The sequence below is a fragment of the Suricata suricatta genome, chromosome 3 (genome assembly GCF_006229205.1).
Source record: "Suricata suricatta isolate VVHF042 chromosome 3, meerkat_22Aug2017_6uvM2_HiC, whole genome shotgun sequence".
NCBI classification, from domain to species: Eukaryota; Metazoa; Chordata; class Mammalia; order Carnivora; family Herpestidae; genus Suricata; species Suricata suricatta.
In genome coordinates, this window is record NC_043702.1 from 79,990,472 (window position 1) to 80,006,748 (window position 16,277).

Genomic DNA, 16,277 nt, shown 5'->3' on the forward strand with positions numbered 1-16,277 from the left:
GGATCACATTTGGGTTTGTGCTGGGAAGGGATAATGGGTGGCAGAGAGGAGGGAGGATTTCTCTAGGTCTGTACACAAGTGAAAACTATGCTAAGACACACTGTCTTTCTCTGAACACTTCAGAATTTAGAATAATTGTAAGTTTAGCCTGCTTTGTAACAGAAATAAAATCATTGTAATAAAAGTGTGTCATAAGATCAATGTCTTCTACCTCTAAAACAAACATCTATGCTGTGCCTCTGTGTTTGTTTTGGCTGTAGAAGCTGAGTCCTTTATCAAACAGTAGGAGACTATTATCTGGCGATAATGTATTTTGATTCTATGGTTGTTATCTCAAACTGGTTTTCTCTGGGCCCATCTTTCTGGTATGTTTGTTTAATGACATGTTTAAAAACCTTTGAAGAGCTGTATTAAAATGACGGATATTTTATATTGCCAACATAAACCACAATCTTCAAGGCTGAAGATAAACTCCATCCTGGTCTCAACTACTATATGCTTTAAAGCTCTTAGCTGCTTTTCAAATGCTGGCATAGTTGTCAATCATTCTGTATCATGCTTATAGTTTGTGTGAGGAAGCCATTTGTTAAATTGCAGCCTTCTAGACTCAAAGAACATTCACCAAATGCTTTCAGATAAAAATGCCACCTTATTCTGAAAGTACTGGGAAACTAGCAAGGAGAAGAAATACCTGAGGGAAACAAAAATTACAGGAGAGAGAAGTATCAACACATTTCTCCATTCTCGATTAAACTTTTGATAACTAAGAATGTCTCTTAATTCTGTTTTCTATGCATTTTTGTTATTCTAGATAGACAGATAAACAGCTACCACACTGGTGGACTCTATTTGGACTTTCTTCATATTCTACTGTCCTTTCCCCTCCCTTTGGTCAGCCCTACTGTTCTCTCTAGACAGAGGATTCAGGATGGAAGAGATGCTGAAAGGTAAATGAATATTCCTTTCGACCCCCTAGCACCACTACCAGTCCCCTGCTCTACATTGATGGTAGTTGGCCCCATCAGTCCCATAAATTTTCACAAATCATCTTTGTACTTACCCTTCTCATTCTGTTGTTTTAGTCAAATATGCAGAAGACTTCGACTTTCCTCTGATGTACCAACTCAAATGTTGATCATTTATCACCTTTCTGTAACCTGTAGGATTAAAGTCCATGGTTGCCAAACAAGGGAGAACACATGGGCACTAAGCGGTGTATGAAAACTGAATAACTATTACATCTTTATAATACATAATATATCATGTCTATTTATGTCATGATATAAAACTTTTATTTTTAATGTATGTTTACAGTAGGTAAAGCAATATGTGACAAGTTAATAGCTTCTGTGTTTAGAGGTGGGAATTACAAATCCTCTCAGAGAGAGTTCTCATTATAGGATGATTTACTTCAGTGATTCTTTTTAGTTAAGTAGTTATAAGATAAGTAAGTCCTATTATTCTGGAAGAATCTTGCAATAGAGGCATTTTTGGCATCAGTTTGTTTTCAGAGTTGTCTTTTGAGAGAAAGATGACCAGAAGCCAGGACATGATCTGGTAAGAATGAGTTTAAGACCCCAACTCTTATCCTTGAGATTAGAAATTAAGGAAACCTATCTGGGTGGGCAAAAGTGACCCAGTCTGTCTTATTTCTATAACAGAATACCATAAACTGGGTGGTTTATAAATGATAGAAATTTAGTTGTCACAGTTACAAAGGTGGGGAAATCCAAGATCAAGTCTCTACAGCTTAGGGGTCTGGGAATTGGATGCTTACTCGTTTACAGACTGCCATCTTTTCATTATATCCTCACTTGACTGGGGCTAAGGGAGCTCTCTGGGTTTCATAAGAATGAGGAAAATAATCTCTTTTATTTTACTTAAGTATAGTTGACACACAATTTTATATTATCAAGTATATAAAATATAAAATAGTGATTTGACAACTCTGCAGGTCGCTATGGTCACCAAAAGTGTACCTATCTTCTGTCACCACACAACAGTATTACAATACCACGGACTATATTCCCCACGCTGAACCTTTCATCCCCATGACTTATTCATTCCTTAACTGGAAGCCTCTATCTATGACTCTCCTTTACAGCTTTTTACCCATCCCCCAACCCCCTTCCTGTAACAACCACCAGTTGTCTGTATTTGAGTTTCTTTCTTAGATTCCACATGTAAGTCCAATCATGGTATTTGTTTTTCTCTGACCTATTTAATTTTTTAAGTATAGTTGATACATGTTACATTTGTTTCAGATGTACAACATAGTGATTCCATAACTTTATACATTATGCTGTTATCACTACATGTTATTTCACTTACCTTAATGCCCTCTAGGTCCATCCATGCTGTAACAAATGGCAAGATTTCATTCTCTTTTATAGATAAATAATAATAATTGTACATATTTCCCACATCTTCCTTATCCATTTATGTAGCAGTAGATACTTAGGTTGCTTCCATATTTTGGCTATTGTAAATAATGCTTCAATAACCATAGGGGTGCATGTATCTTTTTTGATGTGTATTTAATTTAGAGAGAGAATGAGAGAGAGCGAGAGCAAGCAGGACCAGGGGGAGGGGCAGAGAGAGGAAGAGAGAGAGGGAGACACAGAATCCAAAGCAGGTTCCAGGCTCTGAGTTGTCTGTACAAAGCCTGATACAGGGCTTGAACCCATGAACTGCAAGATCATGACCTGCACTGAAGTCAGAAGCTTAACCACCTGAGCCATCCAGGTGCCCTGCATATATCTTTTTGAATTTAGTTTTTCTTTTCTTTGGGTAAATACCCAGTAGTGAACTTATTGGATCATATGGCATTTCCTTTTTTTAAATTTTTTTAATGAAATTCCATACTGTTTTCAACAACAGTTGCACAAATTTACATTCCCTTCAACAGTGCACGAAGGTTTCTTTCTTCCCACAACTTTGCCAGCACTAGTTATTTCTTCTCTTTTGAAACTAACTATTCTGACATGTGTGAGGTAAATCTCATTGTAGTTCTGATTTGCATTTCTCTGATTATTAGTGATGTTAAATGTATTTTTATGTTTGTTGGCCATCTGTAAGTCTAGGGAAAAAAAGGTCTATTCAGGTACTCTGCCCATTTTGTAACATAATGGGTTTTTTGTTTTTGTTTTGGTGATGAGTTGTGTAAGTTCTTTATATATTTTGGATATTTAACCCCTTATCAGATATATCATTTGTAAGTATCTTTTCCCTTTCAGTAGGCTGTCTTTTCGATTTGTTCATGGTTTCCTTCACTGTGCAGAAGCTTTTTATTTTGGTGTAATCCCTATCATTTAATTTAGTTTCTGTTTCTCTTGCCTGGGGAGACAGGCCTAGAAAAATGTTTCCATAGCCAATAGCAAAGAAATTACTATCTATTAGGAGTTTTATGGTTTCATTTCTCACATTTAGGCCTTTAATCCATTTTGAGTTTATTTTTGTGTGTAATATAAGAAAGTAGTCCAGTTATATCCTTTTGTAACATCCTTTGTTGAAGGAAACTGCCTTTTCCCCAAGTATTCTTGTCTCCTTTCTCATAGGTTAGTTGACCATATAAGTGTGGGTTTATTTCGGGGCTATTTTGTTCTATTGATCTATGTGCCTATGTTTGTGTCATTACCATACAGTTTTATTTACTATAGCTTTGTAGTGTATCTTGACATCTAAAGAATTGTGATACCTCAAGTTTTCTTCCTCTTCTCCAAAACTGCTTTTGCTATTTATGGTCATTTGTAGTGACATATAAATTTTAGGATTATTCTAGTTCTGTGAAAAATACTAGTAGTACCTTGGTAGGGACTGCATTTAATCCCAGATTGCTTTGGGCAAAACAAACATTTAAACAATATTCATTCTTTTGATTCATGAACATGATATGTTTTTTGTGTCATCATCAATTTTTTGTCAGAGTCTTATAGATTCAGAGTACAGGTCTTTTGCCTCCTTGGTTAAATTTATTTCTAGGTAAATTGAATTATTTTCTTAATATGTCTTTCTGATATTTTACTACTATAGAGAAATACAATAGGTTTCTGAATATTTATTATCCTGCAACTTTACTGAATTCATTTATTTTCTGTGTATAGTATCATGTCATCTGCAAATAATGAAAATTCTACTTTTCCTCTCCCAATTTGGATATCCTTTAGTTTTTTGCCTTTACTGATTTCTGTGGCTAAACTTCCAGTACTATGTTGAATAAAAGTGACAAGAGTGTACATCCTTGTCTTCTTTATGATCTTATGAAAAAAGCTTTTGGTTTCTCAACATTGAGTATGGTATTAGCAGTGGGTTTGTCATAGTCTTTATTATGTTGAGGTATTTTCCTCTAAACCCACATTATTGAGAGTTTTCCTCATGAATGGATGTTCTATTTCACTAAATGCTTTTCTGCATCTCTTGAAATACGATTTTTATCCTTTTGTTAATGTAGTGTGTCGTGTTGGTTGATTTATGAATATTGAGCCATCCTTGTACACCCAGAATAAATCCTTGATCATGCTAAATGATCCTTACAATGTGTCATTGAATTCAGTTTGGTAATATTTGGTGAGGATTTTTGCATCCTTGTTGGTCAGGGATATTGGCCTGTAGTTTTCTTTTTTTGTGGTGTCTACATCTAGTTTTGCTATCAGGGTAACAGGTAAAGAAAGTGTTTGGAAGCTTCCTTTCATAATCTTTATTTTTTTAAGTATTCTGAAGAGAATAAATGTTACATCTTCTTAAATATTTGGCAAAATTCACTTGTGAATCTACTTGGTTGTGGACTTTTGTTTTTTGGGAGTTTTTTGATTACCAATTTAATTTCATTCCTACATATTAATCTTTTCAGTTTTCCTTTTCCTCCTAATTCCATTTTAGAAAATTGTATGTTTTTAGAAATTTATCCATTTCATCTGAAGTTTCCAATTTGGCACACAATTTTTGATAGTAGTTTCTTATAATCCTTTATATTTCAGTGGTGTCAGTTGTTGCTTCTATTTCATTTCAAATTTTATTTGAGTCGTCTCTCTTCTCCTTTTTATTAAATGTTATTTTTGAGAAAGAAAGACCATGAACAGGGGAGGAGCAGAGAGAGACACACAGAATCTGAAGCAGGCTCCAGGCTCTGAGTTGTCAGCATAGAGTCTGACACAGAGCTCAATCAATGAGATCATGACCTGAGCAGAAGTCGGATGCTTGACCAGCTGAGCCACCCAGGCGCCCCTCTCTTTCTTTTTTTTTTTTTTTTTTTGATGAGTCAGTTAAAGCTTTATCAGCATCATTTATCTTTTAAAAGAACCAGGCTTTTGGTATGTTATTCTTTTCTATTTTGTTTGCTTATTTGTTAATTTGGTTTTTGTTCTCAATCTCATTTATTTCTTGTCTAATCTTTATTACTTTATTCTTTCTTTAACTTTGGGCTTTGTTCCTTTAGTTCTTTTTGTTCTCAATCTCATTTATTTCTTGTCTAATCTTTATTACTTTATTCTTTCTTTAACTTTGGGCTTTGTTCCTTTAGTTCTTTTAGTTGTAAGGTTACATTGTTTTAGATTTTTGTTTCTTGAAATAGGCTTGTATTGCCATATACAGTATTTCCCTTTTAGAACTCTTTTAGCTGCATCCCAAAGATTTTGGATGATTATGTTTTAATTTTCCTGTGATTCTATGCATTTTTAAATTTCTTTACTGACTTATTGGTTGTTTAGCTGCATGTTGTTTAACCCCCATATATTTGTTTTTCCAGTTTTTTCTTGTGATCAGTTCCTAGTTTCATACCCTTGTGGTTGGAAAAAAAGGACTTGATATCAGTTCTCTTAAATTGGGATTAGTTCTGTGGTTTAACAAGTCATCTTTTCTAGAGAGTGTTTCACGTGCTCTTAAAGAGAATGTGTATTCTATAATTTTTAGATGGAATGTTCTATATGTATATCTATTAAGTCCATCAGGTCTACTGTGTCATTGAAAGCTTCTGTTCCCTGATATTCTGCCTGGATGATCCATTGATATCAGTTAGGTGTTAAAGTCCTTTATTATATTACTGTCAATATTATTGTATTATTGTATTATATGTCTGCTAATAGTTGCTTTACATATTTGGGTGCTCCAGTGTTGGCTACATAGATATTTACAATTGTAACTCCTTGTTGATTTGATCCTTTTATCATTGTTGTAGTCTTTTGTCTTATAGAAGTATTGCTATCCTGCTTTTTTCTTTCCATTTGTATAGACTATCTTTTTCCATCCCTTCAGTCTGTATGTGTATTTATCTTTAGGTCTGAAGTGAGTATCTTTAAGCAGCATATGCCTGGGTGTTGTTCTTTATATATATATATATATTTATCTCCATTCTGTCACCCTATGTCTTTTGATTTGTATAGCTATGTGTGTATGTAAGTATGTGTGTATATATATATATGTATATATATATATATATATATAGACACGTATACATACATACACACATATATAGATACATAGTGCCATTTTTTAAATAGTTCTTTGCTTGTTTTTTTTTGTATTTCTTCTTTGTTCCTTTCTTTTTCTCTTGCTCTTTCCTTGTGATGATAACTTTCTTCACTATTACACTTGGCTTTCCCTTTATTATTTTGTGTATCTAGTATAGTTTTGGTTTGCATTTACCATGAGGTACATATATAACATCTAGGAATATAGCATTCTATATCAGGTTCATGGTCATTTAAGTTTGACTACATGCTGAAGGTACTTCATTTTACTCCCTCATCCACATTTTATGTATGTGTTGTCATATTTTACATGTTTTCTTTTATATGTTATCTTAAATAACGTTTTAGATAGAATTTCTTTTACTACTTTTGTCTTTTAACCTTCTTACTAGTTTTATAAGTGATTGATCCACTACCTTTACTTTACATTGCTGATGAACTCTGTTACTTTTGTTAGTCTGGGGAACTCTATTGCTTTTCAGCCTTTTAGCCAAGATCAAATGTAGTCTGGAGAACTCTATCTCCCTTTCAGTTTGGAGTGATAACCTTGCTTGGTAGAGTAATCTTGGTTGTAGGGTCTTTTTCTTTTAGCACTTTAAATATATCATGCTACTCTCTTCTAGACTGCAAAGTTCCTACTGAAAATCAACTAATAACCTTAAGGGATTTCCCTTGTTCATACTACTTATTTCTTTCCTGTGCTTTCAAGGGTCTCTCTTTATCTTTAAGTCTTTGTTATTTTATTTTTATTTTATTAAAAGTTTATTTAGGGGTGCTCAGGTGGCTCATTCAGTTAAACAACAGACTTCGTTTCAGGTTGTGATCTCACATTTTGTGAGTTTGAGCCCCATGTCAGGCTCTGTGCTGGTAGCTCAGAATCTGGAGCCTGCTTCAGATTCTGTGTCTCCATCCTCTCTGCCTCTCCCCTGCTCATGTTCCGTCTTCCTCTCAAAAATAAAAAATTAATGTTTAATTTAAAAAATTAAAAATAAGTTTATTTGAGAGAGAACATAGGAGCACAAAGTGGGGGACAGGCAGAGAGAGAGAGAGAGAGACAGAATCCCTAGGAGGCTCTCCACTCTCTGTGCAGAGTCCTACATGGGACTCAAACTCACAAATTGTGAGATCATGACCTATGCTGGACTCAAGAGATGTACACTTAACTGACTGAGCCACAAGGAGCCCCAACCTTTGTTATTTTAATTACTATGTATCTTGGTGTGGTGTTGAGTTTGTCTTATTTGGAATTTCTAGTGCTTCCTGAACCTGGATATCCATTTTCTTCACCAGGTTAGGAAAGTTTTAATATTTCTTCAAGTAAGTTTTCTGCCTCTTTACTTGAGGTAGTGCCAAAGATCCCTTAATGTATCCTCATTTTTAAAATCCCTTTTTCTTTTTGTTGGTCAGCTTGGGTGTTTCCCATTACTTTCTTCCAGATCACTGATCCATTCTGCATATTCAAATTCATTATTTATTCTTTCTGGTATTATTTTTTTAATTTCAGTTTTTGCAATTTTCAACTCTGGCTCTTTTTACATTTTCTGTCTTATTATTGAAGTTCTCACTGAGTTCATCCACTCATCTCTACATTCTGATCTTTTAACTAATCACATAGATTATCTCCATTTCATTTTGTTCTTTTTCTGAGGTTTGTCTTGTTCATTCTTTTGAAGCATGTTCCTCTCATCATTTTATTTAACTTTCTTTTTTTTTTTGTTTCTATGAATTAAGTGCAACAGCTACTTCTCTTAAATTCTCAATAATGTGAAGTAATGATCTTGTGCAAGGTCAGCCCTTGTGTAGACCGTGTGTGCCTGGTGACCTTGGCTAACTGGAGCTCTGGCTGTCATGGGCTGGGACCACCATTGTCAGATAGCCAGAGATGAAGTGAGCATGGGCCAAGGAAGTCTCAGGGTTCTTAGCACAGAAGGTTCCTTGGCATGACAGCTGAACTTTAGTGGACAGGGGCTGGGGTAGTCCTGGCACTCTTTGTATAAATGGAGCTCTGGAAGGACAGCTAAAACTAAATGAGGTACAAGCTGTGGGGAGTCCAGGGACCCTCCACCCAGAGGGTGCCCTATAGGACTGCTGATGCTTGTATAATTATAAGCTGGATGGTTCTGAAGTACTCTCTGCAGGGGGTGTCCCTGTGGGGCAGTTGGAGCCAAGGCAGGCATGGGTTGAAGGTTTTCTAGGGCACTTTGCTTAGGGGATGCCCTATGGAGTGGTTGGAGCCATGCTGGGTGCAGGCCAGGAGTTCCCAGGAATGTTCTGCACAGTAGTATCCTGGTGCATAGTATGCTGAAATGGGTGTGGGGAACAAAACACCTGAGGTGCTGGACACTGAGAGTTCGCGGTCAAGTTGCCTGGAGCCTTCTGGGAGTACTTTGGATTTGTATCACCTTAGCAAGATAGCTGGAGCTGCAATGAGCACTGATGAGGCGTGTCCAGGAGTGTGCCACCGTGTGGCAGCTTTGGAGGGATGGCTGGGGCTGTTGGGAACTAGTAATTTAATAGGTCAGCTGTAGGGTAAGCCAGACCCTGCTCCTGACCATACTATCAAAGTGGAAGGAAGGTATAAACTGTAGTCACTCCAACCCAGTAAAACTTTCAGCACTCCCCAAGCCATTTGTCAGAATTCTAGGGCTGGGATTTTTATGTTCTAGTTGCTGTTTTAAAACACATTTGTTTGTTGAATGCTCCAGGGCATCCAACATTGGGGTGGCCTAGAGTCTTGGGCTTGCTAAGGCAACAGGCCAGCTAAGGTATGAAGACCCTGCTTCTATCTACACTACCTAGGTGGAGGAGGAACATAAACAGTGTGGCTCTCAAGCCCAGAGTGAGCTCCAACATCTCCTTGGCCATTTGGGAGAGCTCTAGGGTAGTTCTTTCATGTTGCAGTTGCCCTTTAAAGCCATGGCTGTTATCTGTCCTGAGACACTGGAAAAATCTGTTCACAGTCTCTTAGTACTGTCCACCCCCCCAACTACAGTTACCAGTGCTAGGTACAGGGATTCCCTTTGCTATCTTGTCTCCATCTCTCTTGCTGTTCTCTAGGTGGTCTTTGGTTTTGCAGAATCTCTTCAGCCCTTCCTTTTAATGCCAGAAGAATTGCTGTATAAATATAGGTACATTTGGTGTGTCCATGAAAGTGGTAAGTGCAGAGTCTTCCTGTGTCACTGTCTTGGGCCCTTCCTATCAGCACTGATCTTTTTTAATGACCTCCCAAAGGCTTCCCCTTCAATGACTGTCACTTTGGGGGATTAGGCTTTAACATAGGAATTTTGGAGGACATTAACGTTCAGTTGGTAGCAGAATCTAAGGCTAGTTTATGATAAAGGACACCAAAAGCCCTAGAGGGTTCTCACTACAAGAGAAATGGCTGGCAATCTGATCATAATATGGATACAGGTGTTTTATTTTTTGTTTTTGTTTTGACATTAGAGCTAGCCAAACATGTTTCTGAGCCAGGATGTACCTGCAGGTATTGGGCCCTTTGAGACAAGAAACAGGCCAGCAGGGCCCTCACTGCATAATGCATTAGTGTTCCTTGTGTCACGGTGTCCTTTTTAGTAGCAACTGTTTAATAGCAGCATGGCAGTAGCCCTGAACAGAGATTTTCTAGTTCTCTATCTGGTGTTTAGAAGAAGGAAAGTGAGCCTCAGCACTATTTCATAGGGTTCAGGAGAATTTTCCAAATGGAAGCCTAGAGTAATTTGAAGATTAATTGGAAAACCAAGAGTTGACTGTTTTTGAATACCAACTTTATAAAGTGGGTAATACTCCTTGTATATGGATATTACCATGATACCCCATATTCAAATGCATTACTGAATACATACACTTTTGACATTTTATATTTTATTAATTGGCAAATGCAATGCAGGAGTTTGAAAAATTAATATGAAAAAGTAATTTCTCTTCTTCCAAAAAATTACTGAATTATCTTGGACACTATATAAGCTTTTCCTATTATTCCTCAAAACTCTTTTTTTTAATGCTTTTTAGTTATTTTTGAGAGACAGAGAGAGACAGTGCAAGCAGGGGAGGGTCAGAGAGAGAGGGAGATACAGAATCTGAAACAGGCTCCAGGCTCTGAGCTAGCTGTCAGCACAGAGCCTGACGCGAGGCTCAAACCCACGAACCGTGAGATCTGACCTGAGCTGAAGCCGGACGCTTAACCGACTGAGCCACCCAGGCGCCCCTCCTCAAAACTCTTATAAACAAAATGTCTTTTCTTTCATCCAGGTATAGTCATCAGGAAAAAGTCTAGATGCATTCATGCCCAGGGACTGGAGAAATCGTATTTGAAACAATCAGTGGGAATTTGCTCATCTTTAAAACCCTTCAAGGAATAGAGGAGACAGGTAACCAGGTAGGTTTGCTAGAGCTGCCCTAACAAAATATCCCAGACTGGGTTGCTTAAACAACAAATGCATTTTCTTCCAGTTCTGACAGTGACAGGACCAAAATCAAAGTGTTTGCAGGGTTTTCTTTATCAACTCTCCTTGGCTTTCAGATGGCTATATTCTCACTGTATCCCTGTATGATCATTCCTTGGTCTCTGTATATATCTTAATCTTGTATTTTTCTAAGGGCACCAGTCATATTGGAATGGGACCTACCCCCATATGACCTTGGTGGAGAGCCATGATTCTGCACACAGCACAATTGCTTTAGGAAGATCCAAATCCAGAGGAGGAAACGATATGTTCTTAGCCCTCAAATTTCTGAAATTTGATCCTGCCAGTGTTGGGACAGGGGTAGTTCCACTACTGTTGAGGGTGAAGGAAGACAGGATGGGAGGAGCAAGAGAGTCTCTAATACAGAGAGCTGGTTCAGCCATCCTCAGATCAAAGTGGAAGTGAGTTTCAACATAGAAAATTAATAATCTAAAAGAAAATAATAATGACCTAGCAATATGTTTCTATTTCAGCTATGAAATTGGTTAAAATGGCTTTTGTGGGGAGGCTGTTTCCCACAGTAACATGGCATATTTGCTAACAACCACCAAAAGAGACAAGTAAATATTAATTATAAACTATTCACACAATGAGTCTGCTTGTAGACACTTTTTGTTTTCCCCTGGGGCCTATCATAGTGGTTCCTAAATGTTTTGATGAATTACTTTTTGGTTCACCTAGTTTTACAAAATACCTTCAGGCTTCCTCAGGCTGTGTCCAAATGTTTCTTGGGGATGGTCAAATTTTACAAACCACAGGACTGATGCCATTCATTTTATTTTATTTTGTTATTAATTATGATGGCCACAATTGATCAACTAGATTGAACAGATTTATCAGATTCATGAATTCATGCAAAAAATTATACTCTTTTATTCTTAACAGAAACAGCTGGTGCCAATGATGCTGATGGCTGAAGTATTATTTGGAGAACAGCAGTTGGTATAAAAACTCTTCTGCTGCTTGCATTTAAAATATCCCAGACAGACACATGCCATGAAGAGGATGGCAAGGCTGAAATTTTCCAACATGGGACTTAAACCTAAGATTAAGGAATGGATGAGGTTGGATTGCATCTGGAAATTTTCTGTTAAATTTTTTCTCAAATGTACCCATGATTGATACATTTATATGTGGACCTCATGAGTTTTAAATGAATAAAATCATTGTATTTCATATTTAGTGAAGGAAGAGGAGAAGAAAATGGGTACAAAAGTCTGAAATAAAGGTTGGGTTAGGCTTCTTCCCAAATTTCATAGGAAATTTTAATCTTGAAAGAGACTGAGAAATTCTCTGGCTGGAATAAGAGGTTAAAGTATTTTAAAAAGTAGGCACATTTACTCCTAAGTCCTTTATTGACCTCGTTAAGAAGGAGAATCAAAATAATACCAGCATTTTTTCATAGACCCAGAACAAACTCCTACAATTTGCTTTACCATTTCAGAGTCTTTTCTGGCTCTGAACAATCTTGAAAACAAAAACCAAAGCAGGAGGCATCACAATCCTAGACTTCAAGCTGTATTACAAAACTGTAATCATCAAGACAGTGTGGTACTGGCACAAGAACAGACACTCAGATCCATGGGACAGACTGGAGAACCCAGAAATGGACCCACAAATGTATGGCCAACTAATCTTTGACAAAGCAGGAAAGAATATTCAATAGAATAAAGACTGTCTCTTCCACAAGTGGTGCTGGGAAAACTGGATAGTGACATGCATAAAAATGAACCTGGACCACTTTCTTACACCATACACAAAAATAAACTCAAATGAGTGGAAGACCTAAATGTTAAGACAGGAAGCCATCAAAATCCTTGAGGAGAAAGCAGGCAAGAACATCTTTGACCTTGGCTGCAGCAAGTTCTTAAGCAACATGTCTCTGGAAGCAAGAGAAACAAAAGCAAAAATGAACTATTGGGACCTTATCAAAATAAAAAGCTTCTACATAGCAAAGGACACAATCAGCAAAACTAAAAGACAACTGACAGAATTAGAGAAGATATTTGCAAGCAACATATCAGAAAAACGGTTAGCATCCAAAATCTATAAAGAACTTCTCAAACTCAACACTGAAGAAACAAATAATCCAGTGAAGAAATGGGCTCAAGACATGAACAGACATTTCTCCAAAGAAGACATCCAGGTGACCAACAGACACATGAAATGATGCTCATCTCTCATTTTCAGGGAAATACAAATCAAAACCCCAATGAGATATCACCTCACATCTGTCAGAATGGCTAATATTAACAACTCAGGCAACAACAGATGTTGGTGAGGATGGGGTAAAAGGATCTCTTTTGCACTGCTGCCGGGAATGCAAACTAGTATAGCTACTCTGGAAAACAGGATGGAGATTCCTCAAAAATTTAAAAATAGAACTATTCTACAACCCAGCAATTACACCACTAGGTATTTATCCAATTGATACAGGTATGCCGTTTTGAAAACATGCCTTCACACATGCACCCCAATGTTTGTAGTAGCACTATCAACAATAGCCAAAGTATGAAAAGCGCCCAAATGTACACCAATGGATGAATGGATAAGATGATGTGGGGTGTATATACAATGGAGTATTACTTGGCAATCAAAAAGAATGAAATCTTGCCATTTGCAACTATGTGGATGGAACTAGAGGGTATTATGCTAAGTGAAATTAGGCAGAGAAATACAAATATATGACTTCATTCATATGAGTACTTTAAGATATAAAACAGATAAACATAAGGGAAGGGTTACTGGAGGGGTTTTGGGAGGTGGGACGGGCTAAGTGGGTAAGGGACACTGAGGAATCTACTCCTGAAATCACTGTTGCACTATATGCTAACTAACATGGATGGAAATCTAAAAAACCTAATTAAAATTTTAAAAAATAATGGTAATACAATAGCTACAATTATATACTTGCAATCTACTAAGTATTTACAAACATTAGAAAAATAAAGATCAGAGAAGTTAAGTACCTTCTCCAGGGTCACAGAGGTAATGTATTAAATCAAGAATTTGGACCCAGTCTCTGGCTACAAGGCTGTTGCCTTTAGGCATCCCTTTAACTATTGTACTATGACACAGGTTGCCTCCAAAATATCCCTTCTCTAGATCAAATTTATTTTCAGTCTTGACTACTTAAGAATGAGACAATGAGGTACTGTTACCCTCCTTTGCCTACTTTTTCCTGTGCTGCTTGGCTCCATATTCTATAGAACTAACCAGTTCTTGCTTTGAACCTTACTAAGCTTGAGGAAGAAACTAAGCAAAATATAAGTCTCTGAACTATGGGTTAGAAGCCTGATGTGGGAGAAAGAAGATGCTGGAGTATCAGGATACTGAGTTCTGCTCATCCCATACACACACTGAAGGAAGTGTACTACAACAAAAGACTGGTACCACAGCTCTTCCACAGCTAGTTACAAAGAGGAAAAAAAGGGAAGAGGGGAGAAATTGAGGTTGGGAAACAAATGTTTAGCATGAATAACCACAAACAGGAGACACATCACAAGCACAGAAGTGAAAAGGGATCAGATCCCACCCTTGGCACCCCCTAGCCCTGGGGATGCCCAAAGGGAACAGGAGAGCCCATACTATCTGGTTTCAAAAATCAGTGCAGTTTAACTTTGGGAGAGACAGAGAGCTATAGGAAATGGAGTCTGTACTCTTAAAGCACCAGAACACTGAATAATTCAACCTGAGACAGCACAGAAGCAGCTCTTTGAAAGGTGCCTGGGATATACCTGAAGGAGATGATTAATTACTAATTTTATCATCTGTGCTAGAGGGGAAGGGACCTTCAGAAGATTTCTCCAGAAATAAAAGTGCTGGTAGATACTATTTCTCCTCTACTCCCCGAGCCTAAATAGGTGGGTGCTTGCAGGGCTAGTACTAACCCTCTCCATCTGTCTTGCTGGCACCAAGTGCCCCACCCTATGTCTTCCTGCAGATATTCTCCATAAACTTACCTACTCCCAAAGGGACTCTCAACATGGAAATCAGGAAAGCTAACCTCACACATCACACCTGTAGTTCCTATGCAAGGACTCAGCTGGCTGTACAAATTCTGCTATCACACTGGCTCATTGTACTCAGCAAGGCTAAGAGCCAGCCTTAACTACCTGTGTTCCCCAGTAATAGTGGGTTAGACACAAAAGGTGGTTACATATAGCCCCCACTGGGAATACCCCAGGAACATCTGGTTCTGGTGACCAAAGAAGATTGCACTATAGAACAATTTTTACAAGACCACTACTTTCTAGAGGAGGAGATGTAACTGACATATCTAGTATGTCAAATATATACAAAAAGTGAGACAAAGCAAATACATAAGAATATGACCCAAATAAAATAAAATCCTACAAAAAAGAACTTAAAGAAAATAAGGAATAAATCTGATAGAGTTCATAAAGATTTTCACAAGTCTTGAAAGAAAAGTAGGTGAACTCAGTAAGAACTTCAAAAAGAGATAAGAAATATGTAAAAAAATAAATCAAAGAGTTGAAGAATAAATGAAATAAAAAATACACTAGAGGTAATCAACAGCCAATTAGAAGATGCAGAGGAATGGATCAGTAATCTGGGGAATGGAAAGTAACCAAGCTGAACAGTAGAAAGAGAAAAAAAATAATATTTTCAGGGACCATAATATCACGTATAACAACATTCACATTATAGAGATCCCAAAAGGAGAAGAGACAGGAGGAGGCAGAAAATTTAGTTGAAGGTATAATAGCTGGAAACTTCCTTAATCTGGGGAAGGATATAGACATCAACGTCTAGTATTCACAGAGAGTCCCAAACAAGATGAACCTAAGGAGATCCACACCAATACACATAAACATTAAAATTGCACAAAATGCTGATAAAGAATATTTTTAACGTGCCAAGAAAAACACCAGTTATATACAAGGGAAACTCTATAATATACCACCTGATATTCCAGCAGAAAAATTACAGGCTAAAAGGAAGTGGCCTGATGTAAAGTGCTGAAAGAAAATATATACAACCAAGATTGCTATTCAGAACACAAGGAGAAATACTTTATCAGACACACAAAAATTAAAGGAGTTCATCACTACTAAATCAGCCTCACTAGAAATGTTAACAAGAACTATTTAAGTGGAAAGTAAAGCTAACAGAAGAAAATTGTTATTAAAGAAAAAATTACACATAAGACAAACATAGTAAAAAATAGTAAATAAGATATAAAGCTAGAATGGAGGTTAAAATATAAGAGTAGTAAATTATATCTACAATATGTAAGGAATACATAAAATATGGAAGAGTAAAAATATAGTGCTTTTAGTATGTTTTCAGACTTAAGTGACTACCAGCTAAATGTAGACCGCCAGGT

At 37.0% G+C, this 16,277-nt stretch overlaps 1 long non-coding RNA gene across 1 annotated transcript; it reads left to right on the top strand.

Annotated features, from left to right (window-relative positions):
• The first annotated feature begins 819 nt into the window (after window positions 1-819).
• LOC115286512 lies at window positions 820-12,013 on the top strand. The gene is made up of 3 exons (XR_003906096.1): window positions 820-947; window positions 10,713-10,839; window positions 11,813-12,013. It is a non-coding gene; the product is annotated as an uncharacterized LOC115286512 (long non-coding RNA).
• The last annotated feature ends 4,264 nt before the right edge of the window (window positions 12,014-16,277 follow it).